The sequence below is a fragment of the Octopus bimaculoides genome, chromosome 4 (genome assembly GCF_001194135.2).
Source record: "Octopus bimaculoides isolate UCB-OBI-ISO-001 chromosome 4, ASM119413v2, whole genome shotgun sequence".
Lineage (NCBI taxonomy): Eukaryota > Metazoa > Mollusca > Cephalopoda > Octopoda > Octopodidae > Octopus > Octopus bimaculoides.
This window is the reverse complement of record NC_068984.1, coordinates 142,856,346-142,862,512: the sequence shown is the minus strand read 5'-3', so window position 1 is coordinate 142,862,512 and position 6,167 is coordinate 142,856,346. Positions and strand designations below refer to the sequence as shown.

At 36.2% G+C, this 6,167-nt stretch overlaps 1 long non-coding RNA gene across 4 annotated transcripts in view; it reads right to left on the bottom strand.

The window, feature by feature from the left end:
* LOC106873053 (uncharacterized) overlaps positions 1–6,167 on the bottom strand; it is an 88,297-nt gene that overhangs the window by 8,651 nt on the left and 73,479 nt on the right. The window contains exon 5 of one of the 4 annotated variants that reach the window (XR_008264064.1): positions 3,731–4,184. The exons of the other annotated variants lie outside the window; for them this stretch is intronic. This is a non-coding gene — a long non-coding RNA (uncharacterized LOC106873053). Of the gene's footprint in view, positions 1–3,730; positions 4,185–6,167 lie in introns of those variants that run through there. 4 annotated transcript variants of the gene reach the window in all.

Here is a 6,167-nt window from a genome sequence, read left to right as displayed (position 1 = left end):
GATGAATGATGATGATGATAGATAGATAGATAGATAGATAGATAGATAGATAGATAGATAGATAGATAGACAGAGAGAGAGAGAAACATGCATACATGGGCATATGTTCACATATGTTCATATCTCTAGACATAGCTGATCTACATTCTTTCAAGCCTTGGCTAAGACGATCTCCAACCAATTCACAAACGTTACAATTTCAGTCTCTCTCTTCCTTTCACGAATATTGAAGCGTAATCGTTGAAACTTTCTCGGTTTTCTTTTGTCTCTTCATCTTCGTTGAAATTATTGACATTGAGACAAGTTTTACTAACAATACATATGGCACTGTTTTGATAATTTCTAAATATGATTCCAGCGATTGCGCAGTGATGTCATTCAAAATTTATAAACACTTTCTTTACGTTTTCCTTCAAAATAATCCCTCTCACAAGTTTGGTTTCATCCCACACAGAGAATTTTCTAACCTATCCGTCTTGTTTTGTCCACACCGCAACCATCATCATCATCATCATCATCATCATCATCATCATCAATGCATTGTTATATCTTTGAAAAGCCTGATTCTCAAATAGCATTATAAATCCAGTTAGCAGATGATGAACCGTTTCTCTCGTCTATTTGCATAACCTTCACAAGCCTCTTACCAATTCCATCCATCTTAATTATTTCCTCTATGTTTTTGTTTTTGCTGTTTCCTACAGAACATTAATGATGAATGAAGTTTTCCTGGAATCTAATTTATAGCTTAACTGTCCATGTTTTATTTATTTCTTCTTTTCATCTCAGCTCTTAAAGACTTAACACTCGCGAGTTTTATCTCCATACTCCTTAAACCTTACTTCTTTTCAGATGTGTTACAACTTCTCTTTTAGATACGACTGGATTTCGTTCCATCTTCCATTTATTTTGTCTCTAATCATTCTTCTTTCTCGATTGCCAACATTTCACCTCTGCCCCCAACGTTCATCGTTGTACCTTTTGCTTCTCTCTTAAAAGAACATCATTATTTCCTGATCCTTATTCCCCATGCAATATTTCATCACACTGCAACGATCCATTTTAACTTTCGAAACGTTATTTACATCATTCATGTTCTCATATCTCCATCTCTCTTTGCTCTGTCATTTGTAGCTCTTAATGTCTTTCTCGGTTACTAAGCTGCAGATTCTCTCAGGGGATTCTCTTAATAATTCCATCCAACATTCCTTGATCTATTCAGCTCTATTGAAGAACAATCAACAAAGCGCTGGCTACCATGCCCACTCTAAACTTTACATTTATTGTCGAAATTCTGCAATTTACAACCAATGTTTCATTAAGATTTCCGTTTTACATGAAGTCAATAGAATTTTCGTTTTCCTTTCCCTAATATCATTTTGATTGCGTCAAGAAATTTCAGGGAAATGAAGTGATTCTTTTTAAAAGTGGTACAGTTAATTTACTTCCCGATTTAAACTCCCAACTAGGTCCTTGGAAACCTCTATCAAAGGGACTATATTGCATGAAGTCAGCTAAAGCTCCAGTTTCAGTGTACATGCTCCCTTCGTTCGTTCTTTCGTTCGTTCTTTCGTTCTTTCTTTTTTTTCGTTCGTTCGTTTTATTTTCTTTCCTTTCTCCTGCACACAAAGAAGACCTTCAAAGTGGTCAATTAAGTTAACATTCTTCTTCTGACAAAAAGTGTAAACACACTTCTAAACCTGGTACCTTCTACACCACCAACTTGAATTAATAGTTGCACATTCCAAATGCTTTTTTTGAAACCATTCTGCCCAGTGCCTACAAGTAGATAGGTATATTTCAGGGAGTTAGTCTTTCACCCTAGCTGTTTGTGATTTTTATGATACCCCTAACACAGATATTACAGAGATTGACACCGGGGTAGACTTCAAAAATGGAGAAAAGTCGAATCATTTGTATATGGATGACTAAAAAATCTTCGGTATGAGTGAGTGTGAAAGAAATGGTCATTTAAGCAGTGCCGATAATCAATAAGGATATCGGGATGGGATTTGGGATTAATAAGTGTGGTGTGCTTATCATTAAAAAAGGAAAGGTATTATCTGATGGTGCAGAACTTCCTAACTATGAGAGAATTAAGATGTTGAAGGGGTTGATATTTTGGAATACAACAAAAGCAAGTCGAGGGAGATGAAGGAAAGTTTTTGGCGAGAATACTTTAGGAGAACAAAATTAAGTTCGAAGAGTATACTCAATGGATAGAAAAAGATTATTCTAATGAATATATGGGCTATCTCCTTAATTCGATTTGGCGCCGGTGATGTTAGATTGAAAATAACGAACTTGAAGAAATTGATAGAAAAACTGGGTAAATGACGAAAATGGACAAGGAACTGCACCTTAAACGGATGTCGGTAGATTGTACGCGTCTAGAAACACAGGTGAAATAGGTTTCGTGGAATAGGTTTCGTGATGCAAGATCTGTGTTGCCAATAAAGAAAAAAAAAGTCTGCGATGATATGTCAAACAGTAGATTGAATCTTTGGTTGTTTCTGTCAGAAATAGTGAAAATGTGAGACACCCAAAAGAATTAAAAACAAAACAAACAAGATGAAGAGAGCAAAGAATGAACAAGTGGAAAGTGAAAGCGATGCATGGGCAATTCTACAGAAATAATAATAATAATAATAATAATAATAATAATAATAATAATAATAATGAGAGAGACCAATGAGCTTTATCCTTTGAAATTTATCATACTACTAACGTTAGACTGGGATTTTCTCCATAAAGACTCGACATATTATGAAGTGATGAACACAACATATGATCGTGGAGGAGAAAAATGTGTAACGCCATAGAATTGGCTAAATTATGGTATTATAGTACAGCGGATATCAATGAAATTTTTTTTTAATGTGAAATATGAGGTCCTGGACAGAGAACTGAAGACAGTTTAACAAAATGATGAAAATCGTTTCTGTGGTAGTTTGTTGCAGTCAGCACAACACCGAAATTTCTACTTAAGAGATTCTTAAGATTTGACGAGAGCTGTTATCACAAAACCTCAGGAAAACATCCCTTGTAACGAAATTAGCATGAAATCACTTTTGCATAATAATGATAATACTAACAATAACAACAACAACAAAACTACAACAACAATACAACGCAATTAAGTTGATTATTCAGTTTTTCATTTATCTGTTTATCTGCTATATTTCTTTTGAACAGATACTGTATCGTGTAATACATTGAAATCCTCCTTACAGCACATCTGTATTAAAATTCAGAGGCGTTATTTTAACGTTCATCTTCAATTCTAGTTTATTTCACTGCTCTCTCACTCTCTCTCCCTCTCTTTCTCTCAGTCTCTATCCCTTTTGTCTCTCTCTCTCTTTCCCCCTCTCTCTATCTCCCTGTGACTGTCTGTCTCTCTGTGACTCACTGTCTCTGTCTCTCTTTTTCGTAGTCACATTTTATTCTGTTTTCACTTTTCAAGAGAAATTCCTAAGTAGGTGATACCATGTTTAACAGTTTATAATTTGATTTGCGAATTTTGTTGTTCCTCTCATATGAATTTTTGATAAGATTAGCCGGCCTCTGGCTCAGTGACATATTTAAGACTTATAACTTTCATTTTTGATATAAATTATAACAGCTTCATGGCCACTGTCTTAAACAGAATGTTGGAAAGTTCAACTTTCAGACTTATTCCTTAATTGATTGCTTCGCCAAACACCAGAGTTGACAGATTTTAGGTGCATTTTGGAGCAGGTGCTGACCTCCAGATACTTTTCTTTCATACATGGAACTTTCTACAATGGTACAATGGTCAGAAAACATTCTAGCAATCATCTCCACATTTGTAGAGAAAACTATTGAAAGTATTTTTATGTCTGATGGAAAGGTGAGTCGTTTATTCAAAATAGAGAATTCTGTGAGAAACAAATTTGCTTCCAGACGTGTTGTGATAACGCTGTATTTATCTAGTCTTCCAAGAAGTTGTTGTTGAGAATCTGAGGTCTGTCAGAAACAAAATATTGGTTTTGGGGATTAAAGATGGGAGCTCCGTCCTAGTGGATTAACCTGATAGAAATAGCAGTTTAGAATCCCTCAAGTCGCATCCTTCTTCCCTGGGAAAAGTAAGGACTTATATAAGTTTACAGACTCGTTCAATGGGGTACTGTTCATGATCCAAATGTTTTCAGTGGCAACAATCGCTAAATTGGGAATAAACGAAAGCAAGCATTAATATAGGGATCAAATATATTTGAGAGATCATCTAACAGTCCGATATAATCCTAAAGATTTGCAATAGAACTAGAGATAACTCATATGTAATATATTGTACATATTAATAAGGCAAGAGCTTGTAGAATCGTTGGAGCCTGCAAGAGCATGCAGAACCGGATGAAAATGCTAAGCGGCATTTCGTCCGTCTCTACGTTCTGAGTTCAAATTCCGCAGAGTTCGACTTTGCCTTTGATCCTTTCGAGTTCAGTGAAATAATTGCCCGTTGATTACTGGGGTCGATGTAATCGACTGACACCCTTCCCGAAATGCTGGCCTTGTGCCAACATTTGAAACATATGTAGTATATATATTGCTAAATTTAAAGTAAAGACTATTTGCCAACATAATGTGGCTGTCCTGGAAGGGACGATTGTTACTGTTGTTTAACCACAGGAAACGTCGTTTCCAGCTGGCTATACAACACAATATCTGTATCCTTATATTTTCGAACAGAGGAATTGTGTCGTATATCCAGCTGGAAACGATGTTTCATGGGGTTAAAACAACAGTAACAATCATCCTTTCCAGGACAGCCACATTAGGTTGGCAAATAGTCTTTATTTTAAAGAATTGTTACTGAATATCTCTCTTTGAGAGATTTAGAAATATTAATGTCTCTATTTGCTAAATTTAGTTATTCTTAATCTATGTTGTTTGTGCGACAGAATATGGGTTCTTGTTTTCCTGTGACAACAGATCAATGGATATGTTTGCTCCATTTTAATAAAAGCATATTACTCTACTTCTGGTATTCGAATACTATTTTTTCCCACCTTGTTTCGCATTTAAGTATTTACTCTGGTATACACACACACGCACACACACACACACACACACACACACACACACACACACACATATATATATATATATATATATATATATATATATATATATATATATATATATATATATACGACGGGATTCTTTCAGTTTCCGTCTAACAAATCCACCCAGCACGAGGCTATGGTAGAAAACATTCACTCAAGGTGCCACGCAGTGGGACTGGAACCGGAACTATGTGGTTGGGAAGCAAGCTTCTAAACACACAGTCTTCCTGGTGAAACTCTTTATTACTCGGTGGGGAATTAAGATATAATTCTTTAACTTAGCCAAAATATCGTAGTTTGGAAAGCCTTCATAAATATTGGCACAAGGTCAGCCATTTCTGAATATGAGATAAGTCGATTACATCCGCCCTTGTACTCAACTGGAGGATATGCTACCGACCGAGAAAGGATTAAAGGCAAAGTTGACGGCGAAAATATTTGAACACCGATCGTAAAAACCGACGAAATTCGCTAAGCATTTTCCCCCATACGCTAACGATTCTGCCATCACGGCTTATCTACCTATCTCCCTATCTATCTATCTATCTATCTATCTATCTATCTATCTATCTATCTATCTATCTATCTATCTATCTTTTTATGTATATAAGTATGTATGTATGTATGTGTGTGTAAGTATGTGTGTGTATATGTATGTATGTATGTATGTATGTATAGCTGCAGGCGTGGCTGTGTGGTAAGAAGCATGTTTACTAGCCACATGGGTCTGGGTTCTGACCCACTGCGTGGCAACTTGGCCATGTGTCTTCTACTACAGCCTCGGGCCGACCAGAGCCTTCTGAGTGAATTTGGTAGACGGAAACTGAAAGAAGCCCGTCGTGTATGTGTATATATATATATGGGTGTGTGTCTGTATGTCTGTGTTAGTTCCCCACCCATCATTTGACAACCGATGTTGGTGTGTTTATGTCCCCGTAAGTTAGCGGTTCGGCAAAAGCGGCGGATAGATTAAGTACTAAGCTTCCAAAGGGTCGATTTATTCGACTAAAAGGCTGCGCTCCAGCATGGTCACACTCAAATGACTGAAAGAAATAAAGGAGTAAATGATAAAAGAATATT